We start from the raw sequence: 13,424 nt of genomic DNA, 5'->3' as shown, positions 1-13,424 counted from the left end.
AAGTGAGAAAATTAATATTGTGTCTGCTTTCATTCTTGGTTGCATATGTTTCTTCGAAAGGTAACTTGAGAAAATTGAAATGTGGAGTTCCTGTCGTGGCTCAGTGGTTAACGAATCTGATTAGGAACCACGAGGTTTTGGGTTTGATCTCTGACCTTGCTCAGTGGGTTAAGGATCCGGTGTTGCCATGAGCTGTGGTGTAGGTCGCAGACACAGCTCGGATCTCGAGTTGCTGTGGCTGTGGTGTAGGCCGGCATCTGGGGCTCCAAAAAAAAAGTAATCAAGATTCACAGGATGTTTGGCAAAAAAAAAAAAAAAGAAAAGTGAAAGACAGGCTAGAATCTTTCCACCAAGTTCTCACTGTTAATTAACCCTCATATGTTTTATCCCTTTTAACTTTTTTTTTTTAATCGTAAAAATTAAAAAAAAAAAAAAATCTGTGACCTACACCACAGCTCACAGCAACGCCAGATTCTTACTCACAGAGCAAGGCCAGGGATCAAATCCGTATCCAAATGGATCCCAGTCAGGTTCATTAACTGCTGAGCCACAAAGGGAACTCTCTCACCCACTTTTTCTTTTTTTTTTGTCTTCTTGCCTTTTCTAGGTCCGCTTCCCACGGCATATGGAGGTTCCCAGGCTAAGGGTCTAATCAGAGCTGTAGCCACCGGCCTGCGCCACAGCCACAGCTCACGGCAACGCCAGATCCTTAACCCACTGAGCGAGGCCAGGGATCGAACCCTCAACCTCATGGTTCCTAGTCGGATTCGTTAACCACTGTGCCACGATGGGAACTCCTCACCCACTTTCTTTTTCTTTTTTTTTTTTTTTTGCTATTTCTTGGGCCACTCCCGCAGCATATGGAGGTTCCCAGGCTAGGGGTCGAATCGGAGCCGTGGCCACCGGCCTACACCAAAGCCACAGCAACGCAGGATCCGAGCCACGTCTGCAACCTACACCACAGCTCACGGCAACGCCGGATCGTTAACCCACTGAGCAAGGGCAGGGACCGAACCCGCAACCTCATGGTTCCTAGTCGGATTCGTTAACCACGGCGCCACGACGGGAACTCCTCACCCACTTTCTTAATCAAGATTTACTGACTATCAGCCACAGCCACAAATGGAAGAAAAACTTCCGACATTGCAGCCCTGGGACTGGATGACTGCCAGCCTCTAACAACTTGATACATATTCCTAACGGTGGTAGCAACACTAAATGAGATTTCAGGTGATAGGGAGCCAGCTTATGTTGCCCCAGATCAGCGTTATTTTCTGGAGTACAGAATTTAGAATATAAACTTGTCTTTCAAAACTCTTATTTTTGTATCCAAAAAAGTCCTATGTAAAGAAAAAGGAAAAAGGGGAATTCCTGCTGTGGCTCAGCAGTTAACAAACCCCACTAGTATCCATGAGGATGCGGGTTCAATCCCTGGCCTTGCTCAGCGGGTTAAGAATCTGGCGTTGCCGTGAGCCGTGGTGTAGGTCGCAGATGTGGCTCGGATCTCGCGTGGCTCTGGCAGAGGCCGGCAGCTGTAGCTCCGCTTCAACCCCTAGCCTAGAAACTTCCATATTCCGCAGGTGCAGCCCTAAAAAGCAAGAAGAAAAAAAGACCTAGTCAAAATTGCCATTTATTAATTCTCAATGAGAAATATAACTGCCACAGAGCCCAGGACTTGGTGTCACCGTGACTACTCATACATCCTCTCCCCTGCAACGGAAGTCAGAACTGGAGGCTTAGTGAGCACGAAGAGGGCCAAGGGAATGGGGTGGTGGTCTTTGCATAGGACAGCTTTCCCAATGGGTCCTCTCTGTTCTGGTTAGTGCTGCAGAACTGGCCCGGATCTCTGTACCTTCTGAGCTCTCTGGAGCCACCTACCTGCTGTCCAGAAGCTTTTCTGAGATTTAACCTGATTCCAGCTTTGTTCACATGCTGGCACGCCTGGATTGAATCTCAAGCCCAGCTTTCACCAGAGAACCATCCTGTTCCCTACGGGGCCTTGTGCAGATGATGTATCCATCCTGTGTGAACTTGAAAGGTTTAGCTTCCAGAGGACAGCTTGATTGCCAGGTTCCAGGCATGTTACCCTGAGACCCCTAGGTGCTGTTACCGAAATTCAGCCTCTGTCTGCTGGTGCTGAATTGAAATGCAGAGACACAGTTCTGGGAGAAACAAATGGAAGGGCCACCACAGGCTAATGTCTTCAAGACTGGCCTTAAAGACTGCCTGGCTGAGAAGGGGTTAGGAGGTGGTTTTATAGTTTGGAGAGTGGAATAAGGATCAGGGCGGTAGATAAGAATCAGAGCAGAGGCAAGCTTGCATTGTTTCTCAAAGCTGGTGTTTAGTGGCCCCAGGACTGGTTCTGGGGGGGGTCCTCCTTCCTGGAATGAAGAAGGCTTTATTAAGTAGTTCTTCCATTTGTTGGGGGTTTGAGTTCTACAGAAAGACTCATATTGTTATGTATAGTCCTTGAGGAACCAGGACCCAGCCCCGAGGCTGCTCTGCTCCTCCCTGCCTCTGCATCCCCTCCCTTCCCTGATTAGCAGCTGCCCTTTGGAACTCAGGGAAGGTCATGGAGGCTGAGGCTTATTCCCTAAAAACAAGAAATGGGGGACACAGAAAGGCTTGTGTGCCTGGGAGCCCACAGGGCACTAGCTCGGTTACAGTGCCAGTTACAGAGCTGGTACAGCTTTAGGTCAGAATTTCAGAGAGGGTCTGAGGCACCACTGATGGGCAAATGGATTTATGAACCATGCCAGAAAGAGTCTGCACCATTCTCATGGCTCCTCTGTGGGTCTTGCAAGCTCTTCTTTTTTTTTTTTTTTTTTTTGCCTTTTCTAGGGCCACTTCCCGCGGCATATGGAGGTTCCCAGGCTAGGGGTCTAATCGGAGCTGTAGCCGCTGGCCTACACCAGAGCCACAGCAACTCGGGATCTGAGCCGTGTCTGCAAACGACACCACAGCTCACGGCAATGTCGGATCCTTAACCCACTGAGCAAGGCCAGGGATCGAACCCGCAACCTCGTGATTCCTAGTCGGATTTGTTTCCGCTTCGCCACAACTCTCTTTTTTTTTTTTTTTTTTTTTTTTTTTTTTGCTTTTTAGGGCTGTACCTATGGTATATAGAGGTTCCCAAGCTAGGGGTTGAATCGGAGCTGCAGCTGTTGGCTTTCACCATAGCCACAGCAATGTGGCATCCCAACCTCGTCTGCGACCTATACCACAGCTCATGGCAATGCCGGACCCCTAAGCCTCTTGGATACTAGTCGGGTTCATTACCACTGAGACACAGTGGGAACTCTGAGGTCTTGCAAGCCCTTGAAAAGTCTTACTTTGAACCAGAATGGTTGCTTTGCCATAGATCTTGGCCTTGAGGCAACTGGGCTTGAAGTACATCCACAACTGATAACCTGGGACCAGCTCTGTTGTAAATATGCTCATAAAAATGACGAGGTGCAGGTTATGCGAACAGATTTCACAGGATCATGTTTCTGAGTGTACTGATCGGATCGTTTTGTGATAATGCTTATCTAAACATGCCTTCCTTAATCATCACGTTTGGCTCCTTCCAAGGTGGAGTACACCTTCAAACAAACAGTAATCACCAAGCAAAGCTGACATCTAGTGTTTATCCTGAAAAAAAAAACCCTTTTTTGGGGGTTCCTGTCTCATCAGTAACAAACCCGACTAGTGTCCATGAGGACAAGGGTTCGATTCCTGCCTCACTGAGTGTGTTAAAGGACCCAATATTGCCCTGAGCTGTGGTGTAGGTCACAGACACGGCTCGGATCTGGCATTGCTGTGGCTGTGGAATAGGCCGGCAGCTACAGCTCTGATTAGACCCCTAGCCTGGGAACTTCCACAGGCCCTGGGTGCAGGTGCGGCCCTAAAAAGACAAACAAACAAACAAACAAAAACCTTCCCCACCCGCAGAGAGCATCACAGGGGTCACATGACTCCCCTCCCTCAGGACTTCTCACAGAAGCACAGTCACACCTGATGCCTAACCTGCCAGATTCAAATCCCAGAGCAGGTCCAGAGGTGATTACAACCCAAGCTGTACAGAGCCTCATTGCACTCTGCTGAGGGCCGTCATGGTCCCCACTTTATAGCTGAGACCCCAAAGGCAGGTGGCGCCCAGGCTTCCAGAGTTCAAGTCCACACTGCCTGCAGAGGTCAAGTTGGAGCTGCAGCTGGTTGCCCTGCAGCCACGGCAATGCAGGATCTGAGCCAAATCTGTGACCCACACCGCAGCTCAAACTCAGGATCCTTAACCCACTGAGCAAGGCCAGGGATCAAACCCAAATCCTCATGGATACTAGTCAGGTTCTTAACCTGCTGAGCCACAATAGGAACTCCAATCCATTCTATTTAAAAAAAATTTTTTTTTAAATTTTTATTGTTTGGCCATGCCTGTGGCATGTGAAAGTTTCTGGACTAGGGATCGCATTTGTGCCACAGCAATGACCTAAACCACTGCAGTGATAAAGTGGGATCCTTAATCCACTGCACCACAAGGGAACTCCCGTCCGTTCTGTTCATGATAATTTGCCTCTGCTAACCCCAGCCTCCAATTCATCCTTCCTCTCCTCCCTCTCCCTCTTGGCAACCATAAATCTGTTCTCTGTTGGACACATTGAGTTTGAGGCAGGTATTACATGCAGCACAGGACGTGGAAGAGCTAGAGCAACTGGATATATGAGTCTGGAACTCAGAGCAGAGCCCCAGGATAGGTGCATTCATTTGAGAGCTTGGGTCTGTGTGTGTTTCAAGCAAATAAGACTGGGATATCAGCAGCCGGCTGAATGTAGAAAGAGAAAATACATCGAAGCCGAGCTTGTGACACTCGAACGTTGAGAGCAGATAAGGAAGACTAGCCAGTGAGGTAGAGAAAACAAAACACAAAACTGAGAACACAGTATCCTGGACAGTAAGTGAAGATAGCGTTTCAAGGAAAAAGAGCTTATAAGCTGCATCAAATCTGCTGAAAGTTGAGGATTATTGGATTTAGTAATAAGAAGGTCATGGTGGGGAGGTCTGAGGCAATCTGGTCCAAAATTCTCTGAAGTTCAATTTTAAAAAAGTAGAATGCTCCGTATAAAATAAATGAACCGCAAGGACATAGTGAACAGCACAGAGGATATAGTCAATATTTTATAACTTAATTTTAAAGATATTTTGTTTTTTTAAGCTATTTTATTTTTATTATTGTTTTCAGTTTTTTTAGAGCCAAGCTCACAGCATGTGGAGGTTCCCAGGCTAGGGGTCAAATTAGAGCTGTAGCTGTCCGCCTACGCCGCAGCCACAGCAAACTCAGGATCCAAGCCCCATCTGCGACCTACACCACAGCTCAGGGCAAACACCGGATCCTTAACCCACTGATTGAGGCCAGGGGTTGAAACTGCATCCTCATGGATACTAGTCAGTTGTTTCCTCAGGGCCATGACGGGAACTCCTACAATAACTTTAAATGGAGTATCATCTATAAAAATTGTAAATTGCAAAACAAATTCCAAATAGCCCTATACCTATTTAAAAAGTTGAATTCCACAAAGAAAATTCCTGGTCTAAATAACCTCACCAGCAAATAAAACTACATCAACCTTGCATAAATTCCTTCATTCAGTAGGTAAAAGGGAACTTGCCAACCCATTTTATGAGGCTAATGTGATTAAAATCTGTCAAGGACAGAAACACCTTGAAGACATTTCTGGTTTTGGTTCTAGACCATCACAATAAACAAACACTATCATAATAAGGTGAATAACATGAATTTTTTTAGTTTCCCAGTGCATATAAAAATAACACTCTTCAGAGTTCCCGTCGTGGCGCAGTGGTTAACGAATCCGACTAGGAACCATGAGGTTGCGGGTTCGATCCCTGCCCTTGCTCAGTGGGTTAACGATCCGGCGTTGCCGTGAGCTGTGGTGTAGGTTGCAGACGCGGCTCGGATCCCGAGTTGCAGTGGCTCTGGTGTAGGCCGGTGGCTACAGCTCCGATTCAACCCCTAGCCTGGGAACCTCCATATACTGCAGGAGTGGGCCAAGAAATGGCAAAAAGACAAAAAAAAAAAACAAAAACAAAAAAAACATTTTTCACTGCTGTGGCATGGGTTCCATCCCTAGCCTAGGAACTTCCTCATGCCCAGCTTTGGCCAAAAAAAAAATATATCATTGTGTCTGAAAAGACAACATATATACTATAATTTTAAAATACTTTATTGGCGTTCCTGTCATGGCTCAGTGGTTAACGAACCTGACTAGCATCCATGAGGACTCGAGTTTGATCCCTGGCCTCTCTCAGTAGGTTAAGGATCCGGTGTTGCTGAGAGCTGTGGTGTAGGTTGCAGAAGCGGCTCGGATCCCCCCTTGCTGTGGCTATGGTGTAGGCCAGTGGCTGTAGCTCTGATTCTACCCCTAGCCTGAGAACCTCTATATGCCACAGGTTCGGCCCTAAAAAGACCAAAAAAACAAACAAACAAAAAAAACTTTGTTGCTGGGAGTTCCCGTCGTGGCTCAGTGAACCCGACTATGATCCATGAGGATGTAGGTTCCATCCCTGGCCTTGCTCAGTGGGTTAAGGATCTGGCACTATTGTGAGCTGTGGCATAGGCTGACAGCTACAGATCCAATTTGACCCCTAGCATGGGAACTTCCATATGCCTCAGGTGCAGCCCTAAAAGAGAGAAATAGATAGATAAATAAATAATAAATAAAAAGACAAACAGGAACTTCCTGCTGAGGCATGATGGGTAAAGACTCTGACTGCAGGGAGTTCCCATTGTGGCTTATCGGGTTAAGAACCTGACGCTGTCTCGGTGAGGATGCGGGTTCAATCCCTGGCTTCATTCAGTGCATTAAGGATCCAGCATTGCCACAAGCTGTGGTGTGTAGCTCGCAGATTTAGTTTGGATCTGGTGTGGCTGTGGCTGTGGCTGGCAGCTGTGGTTCCAATTTGACCCCTAGCTGGGAGTGTGGCCCCATTTAAAAAAAAAAAAAAAAGAAGAAGAATCTGACTACAGCAGCTCAGGTCACTGTGGAGGTGCAGGTTCAATCCCTGGCCAGCTCAGTGCATTAAAGGACCAGCATTGCTAGAGTTCCCTGGTGGCCTAGCAGTTAAGGATGTGGTGTTGTCACTGCTGTGGCAGGGGTTCGATCCCTGGCCAAGGAACTTCCACATGCCATAGGCACAGCTAAAAAAGAAAAAAGTAAATGGTGAAATTAATTTTTTTTTTTTTTTTTTTTTTGCTTTTTAGGGCCACACTCAAGGTATATGGAGGTTCCCAGGCTAGGGCTTGAATCAGAAGTACAGCTGCCGGCCTACACCACAGCCACATCAATGCCAGATCCGAGTCGCTTATGCAACCTACACCACAGCTCACGGCAATGCTGGAGTCTTAACCCACCAAGTGAGGCCAGGGATCAAGCCTGCAACCTCATGGTTACTAGTCGGATTTGTTTCTGCTGCTCCATAACTGGAACTCCCGAAATTAATTTTAATAATATATTTTATTTAACCAACTGTATCTCAAATATTATCATTTTAACATATATACTGCAAAATATTATTAATGAACAGCTTACTTTCTGTTACTCATGATAAGTCTATGAGATCCAGTGTGTATCTTATACTAAACAGCACATCTCATTTCAGACTAGCTACATTTCAACTGGTTTCTTTTTGTGGGTTTTTTTTTTTTTTTGGTTTTTAGGTCCACACCAGCGGCATATGGAAATTCCCAGGCTAGGGGTTCAATCGGGAAATACAGCTACCAGCCTACACCAGAACCACAGCAACCATGTCTGTGACCTACACCACAGCTCACAGCAACGCCGGATCCTTAACCCACTGAGCAAGGCCAGGGATCGAACCTGCAACCTCCTGGATACTAGTCTGATTTGTTTCTGCTGCACCACAACTGGAACTCCCTCAAGTGTTGAATAGCCCTGTGTGGCTGGAGATCACCAAAATGACACCATAGCTCTAGAGTTTTCCTTTATTGAACTAATAAATTCCCTTAAATCAATTTTAACTGCTTTATTGAGGTATAATTTACATGCCATAAAATCACCCACTGTAAATGTACAGTTTTATGATTTCATTTTCTTTTTTTTTTTTTGTCTTTTGTCTTTTTAAGGCCGCATCCACAGCATATAGAGGTTCCCAGGCTAGGAGTCTCATTGGAGCTATAGCCGCTGGCCTAGGCCACAGCCACAGCAACGCAGGATCTGAACCGTGTCTGTGACCTACACCACAGCTCACGGCAAACACCGGGTCCTCAACCCACTGAGTGAGGCCAGGGGTCAAACCCACAACCTCATGGTTTCGAGTCAGATTCCTTAACCATTGAGCCACGACGGGAACTCCCTGGTTCTAGGATTTCTTTTTTTTTTTGTCTTTTTTTGCTACTTCTTGGGCTGCTCCCAAGGCATATGGAGGTTCCCAGGCTAGGGGTCGAATCAGAGCCATAGCCACCAGCCTATGCCAGAGCCACAGCAACTCGGGATCCGAACCGTGTCTGTGACCTACACCACAGCGACCTACACCACAGCTCCCGGCTACGCCAGATCCTTAACCGACTGAGCAAGGGCAGGGACCGAACCCGCAACCTCATGGTTCCTAGTCGGATTCGTCAACCACTGCGCCACGCCACGATGGAAACTCCGGTTCTAGGATTTCTAATAGGATTTACAAGTTGTGCCAACACCACGAACCTCAAGTTTTAGAACATTCCTTTGTGCCCCTTTGTTGTCACTCTGCTACCATCCATGGCCCCATGCAATTACTGATCTGCTTTCTGTATGTAAATTTGCCTTTTCTGGATATTTTATATAAATGGAATCAAATAATATGTAGTGTTTTGCCTTGGCTTCTTTGACTTAACATAGTGTTTCTGAGGTTCCTCCATGTTTTAGTGTGTGTCAGTATTTCATTTCTTCTTATTGCTGAATACTGTTCCAGTGAATGGATATTCACACCTCATGTTTATTCATGGTTGATAGACATTTGGATTCTTTCCAACTTTGGGTTATTATGACTAATGCTTCTAGGAACAGTCATGTCCAAGTCTTTATGGATGTGTTTCCATTTCCCTTGATAGAGTCCAGGAATGGAATTCCTGGGTCATATGCTACGTTGATGTTTAACCTTTATTATTATTTTTTTAACCTTTAAAGAAATTGACCGACTGTTTTCTCGAGTAGCTACTTTTTTTTTTTTTTTTTTTTGTCTTTTTGCCTTTTCTAGGGCCACTTCCTGCGGCATATGGAGGTTCCCAGGCTAGGGGTCCAATCGGAGTTGTAGCCCGCTGGCCTACGCCAGAGCCACAGCAACTCGGGATCTGAGCCGTGTCTGCGACCTCCACCACAGCTCACAGCAACACCAGATCCTTAACCCACTGAGCGAGGCCAGGGATCAAACCTGAAACCTCATAGTTCCTAGTCGGATTCATTAACCACTGCACCCCAATGGGAACTCCTACTTTTTTTTTTTTAAGGGTGCACCTGAAGCACATGGAAGTTCCCAGGTCAGGGGTTGAATCAGATCTGCAGTTGCCAGCCTGTGCCACAGCCACAGGAATGCAGGATCTGGATCTGATCCGTGTCTGTGACCTACACCACAATTCAATGCAACGCTGGATCCCTAACCCACTGAGCAAGGCCAGGGATCAAACCCTCAACCTCGTGGGTCCATTAACCCCTGAGCCATGAAGGGAATTCCAAGTAGCTGACTATTTTACATTTCCATCAGCAAGGTAGGAGGGTTCTCATCTTTCCACATCCTTGCCAGCAGTTGGTATTGTGCACTTAAAAAAAATTTTTTGGGGGGAGTTCCTGTCATGGCTCAGTGGTTAGCAAACCTGACTAGCATCCATGAGGATGCTTCTTCCCTCAGTGAGTTAAGGATCCAGTGTTGCTGTGAGCTGTGGTTTGGGTCATAGATTCAGCTCAGATCCTGTATTGCTGTGGCTTTGGCACAGGCAGCGGCAGCTCTGACTGGACCCCTATCCTGGGAACTTCCATATGCCGCGGGTACGGCCCTAAAAAGACAAAAAATAAAAAAATAAATAAAAATGTTTGGGGAGTCCCCATCGTGGCTCAGTGGTTAACGAATCTGACTAGCATCCGTGAGGATGCAGGTTCAATCCGTGGCCTTGCTCAGTGGGTTAAGGATCCGGTGTTGCGGTAAGCAGTGGTATAGTTTGCAGACCCACCTTAGATCCTGCACTGCTGTGGCTGTGGCGTAGGCCAGCAGCTACAGCTCCAATTTTACCCCTAGCCTAGGAACCTCTCCATACACCTTGAGTGTGGCCCTAAAAAGCAAGCTGTGGCTTGCTGTGTGATCTCAGTTCCCAGACCAGGGGTTGAATCTGAATCCTAACCAGACCACGAAGGAACTTCCTTGTCTATTTTAATAGCATTCTTGTGGGTGTGTACTGGAATCTCATAACAAAGCAAATTTGATCCCTGGCCTCACTCAGTTTGGAGGAAAGCACCGAACATAGCCAGAGCAGCAGCAGCTCCGGGGAGTTACTCATTGATGTATCTCCTGCCTTGGCTCTTCCTCCACAGCCAGCCTTCTCCAGGCTGAAGGTTGCATGGGCTTGGGCAGGCTCAGAGCTCTCATTTAAGCCCTGGCTGAGCCAGAAAAGTCGGTTCTGGTTAAAAGGGTTTTATGTTATTTTTGTTTGTTCTTCGTGTTTTTTTTTTTTTTAAGGGCCACACCCATGGCATACGGAAATTCCCAGGCTAGGGGTTGAATTGGAACTACAGCTGCCGGCCTATACCACAGCTACAGCAATGCAGGATCCGAGCTACGTCTGTGACCTATACCACAGCTCATGGCAACGCCAGATCCTTAACCCACTGAGCAAGGCCGGGGATTGAACCCGCATCCTCATGGTTCCTAGTCAGATTCGATTCTGCTGCACTACAACAGGAACGCCTCGTGTTGGATTTTTTAACCTTTTTACAGCCACACCTGCGATACCACCATAATTAATATATGGTGTGTGGGTTTAGTTTGTTTTATTGCTTTGATGTCCAGTGTTGAGTTTCAGACCTGTATAGATGTGTGCGACCATCACCACAGTCAGGATACTGAATAGTTCCATCGAGCCCCCAAGTTCCCCTGTGCTTCCCCTGGTAGTTACAGCCTCCCTTCCACCACCTGACCCTCTAGCAATCCTTGATCTGTTACCTGAATCTACAGTTTTGTCTCAGATAATTTCAAATCATGATTATCTAGGTAGTTAGTAATTTTATTAAAAATAACCCCTTTCCTGGAGTTCCCTGGTGACTCAGTGGCGTGGATTCCATCCCTGGCCAGGGAACTTTCACATGCCAGAAACAAAACAAAAAACATTGTCTCTGCAGCAGCGTGGATCGCTGCTGAGGGGAGGGTTCAATCCCTGCCCCAAGGACTTCCCTATGCAGGTGCAGCCAAAAAAAGAATTTGGGAAAACTTTATCATATGACCTTGGGGATGACACTGGATTTAAGCTCTAAGAAGTAGACATAGTCTTAGTGATGTTTCAGCCTTAAAAAAAGGCAAATTCTTATGTAATAAAACGATTTTGTAAAGAAGCGATCACCCTTCATTTTCCAGATTCGGGATCTGAGGCACAGAAGGATGAAGTCGATGGATGCAAGTGGGATTCCAAACCTAGAGTTCATCTCTCCTCACCCTTGCTGGTGTCTCTGAGTGCAGGTTACTGAAAGCAAAGTCTACGTGGAAAGCAAACTTCAAGGCAGTCTAAACGATTGCCGACAATCCTTGAATTCTGTGTCCCTCCACGGGGGATGCCGAATACCCTCCACGTCTCTTTCCAGGCGGGCAGCCAGCATGCCAGGCACACAGCTCTCATTGCTTCCCTTTCTGATACCCTCTCATTACTTTTAATTGCTTCTGAGCCTCTCTAGCATCTTGTACTTTGATTCCTAATCCAGGGCATTTCTCTGCCTCCCACTGGTCCAGCACAGCACTTCCCCCTCTCAGTGCCCTCCAGAGAAGTGTCCCCAGAAAATGGAGTTGGTCTTCTGTAATGAATTCATCTCTATAATGAACAGTATAATATCCAAGTCCCGGCATATTTACAGAGCAATCTCCACACAAAAGCAACATTACAAAGGGAAGATTTTTTTTTTTTTTTTTTTTTAAAGAATGCCATCTCAAAGCTCCGTTTCCTATAGTACTAAGAACACGATGGGAATTACTCTGACAAGAAGACAAAAAACGACTTCCAGGGATGCAGGGTTAGAGACAATAGCTACACCAGCCCCATTAATGTTTAAAGTCAATGGAGCATAAAACTGCTTTTCTCTACTTACAGGCAGGCATCATCTTACAGAGAGGAGGGGAAAAAAATTACCATTTAACTCTGCTGAAATCCATAAGCCCTCCCCTAATTTTCATTCCCCTTGAAATTCTCCAGTAAGTACCATCAGAATGAAAATGAGAATCACTCTCTCTGGGGGTAATGGCTTCCAGTCCTCGTCAGCAAAGTGTGTGAAGAGCCCTCTACAGAGATGGAGGAGGAAGGCGGCCTCTAGGGAAAGGATCTGTCACCCAAACCTGCAGAACTAGTTGTGGGGGGGGTGGTCACACCTTGGGATGTGGGAGCCTTTGGGTTGACTTCAAGAAGGCCTTAAACAATCCCAGGTCAGGGCAGAATTCAGGGACCAGGCAAGTTCAAGGAAGGAATGCCTCGGGGGTACGTTTTACTCAGTGGGCTGCAAAGGGGAAACTTCATCATTAATATATTAGCTGTTTCCCTGAGGGAATCGCTGGAATTGAGCCAGGCCTCTGTTCGTAAACCCCTGGACCTAATCCCACATTACATTTGTGTAATGCCTGACAAAGCCTGTTCCCATTATCTCATTTGATCCTGAAAACAATCCTCAGAGGGAGGCAGGGCAGGGATTATTTTTTCCATTTTACAAGTGTCTTCACTTGTAAACTGATTTGCTAGGAGCCACACACCCAGACAGGGCAGGCATGAGACTTGAATCTCTTTAGGTCTTTGTACAACCTGTTCAGGGTTCTTCTGACTACGAACAACAGGCTGATCAAAATATTCCCAGCCCCACCCAGTCCTTACAACCGCCGGCTTAACAGCAGCTGGGATTTCATCAGGACGGAGCTGGGGTTTATAGGTCCCACACAGCTCTGCCCTAATGAAGATATACAGCCCTGTCTGACAAGCCCCGGGGGGGGGGGGGGAAGAAATCATACTGTCTCCCTGCACCAATGACCAAAATTAATCCAGATAGGTTTGGGAAAAAAATCAAGGCACTAGAAAAATCTAAAAAACTAGTACTAAATAGGAGTTCCCCTCGTGTGGCGCAGTGGAAACGAATCCAACTAGTATCCATGAGGATGGGGGTTCAATCCCTATCCTTGCTGGGTAGTTTGGGTGTCTGGTG

Source organism: Sus scrofa, chromosome 14, assembly GCF_000003025.6.
Source record: "Sus scrofa isolate TJ Tabasco breed Duroc chromosome 14, Sscrofa11.1, whole genome shotgun sequence".
Taxonomy (NCBI): domain Eukaryota; kingdom Metazoa; phylum Chordata; class Mammalia; order Artiodactyla; family Suidae; genus Sus; species Sus scrofa.
Note: the sequence above shows the minus strand (reverse complement) of the source record.